We start from the raw sequence: 867 nt of genomic DNA, 5'->3' as shown, positions 1-867 counted from the left end.
GTTCTCTTCAAAACTTGAACATAGCTCTCTACCAGGCCTAACTGAGCCAGTGGCGACGGAGTCGAGGGTCAGGATGGCCACAGTGATGCACCTCCACGCAACCCTGCATCACCTCTCTCTCTTGCTGCACAGCAGTAAGAACTCAGTGCTCACCAGGTATCATAAGTAAGGAGGGAAAGTCAGAATTCAGAGGCTGGGAGTAATATCCAGGTGCTTTACCAGTGCGCTGGAAATTGCGTTTATCCTTTCATCAGGATCCTGGGCATACAGGGAATACCTGTCAAATTAGCCTCGGACCAGGAAGTCTGTGCTCCGGCCATATTCCACCTTACTCCAAATCTCTCATCTCTGTGTTAACAGATGTGCAGAAGCTCTGAGAAAAACAGGATACCAGAAAGCTCACTCCATTGTTCCTTGTAGTCTTGACCCCTCAAGACATTAGTTCTCCAAATACGCTTCTTTCAACATTTGCCTTCCGGCGTGGCTACAGGGTGTTACGCTGCTATTTGTGAGCATGCTGGGAAGACTCTAAGACACAGGCGGGAGTCTGGCAGTAGATTGACCAAGGCAAGCCAGAGGTGGGAACCAGGGAGTGAGTGGGGTGTGCGAGAAAGAAAAGAGAGTAGAAAACCCTGCCTAGGAATTCCTGGTTTTGCTTAGGCGTTCTCATCGCCAGTGAGTATTAGAGCCAACGTTTGGCTTCTTTAACTATGTCTGTCATCAATTCCATCTTTTAGAGTTGTAATGACAGATTTGTCAGCCCTTGGCCATTGGCTGTTGGGGCTTGCCTAGGAGAGGAGACCTTTCACCAAGGGGGCATGTGTAGTAATATATGCGGCGGGGCTGCGTCCCCAGCACCCCGCTGCC

This window comes from Microtus ochrogaster, linkage group LG7_11 (genome assembly GCF_000317375.1).
Source record: "Microtus ochrogaster isolate Prairie Vole_2 linkage group LG7_11, MicOch1.0, whole genome shotgun sequence".
NCBI classification, from domain to species: domain Eukaryota; kingdom Metazoa; phylum Chordata; class Mammalia; order Rodentia; family Cricetidae; genus Microtus; species Microtus ochrogaster.
This window is presented reverse-complemented; position numbering follows the sequence as displayed.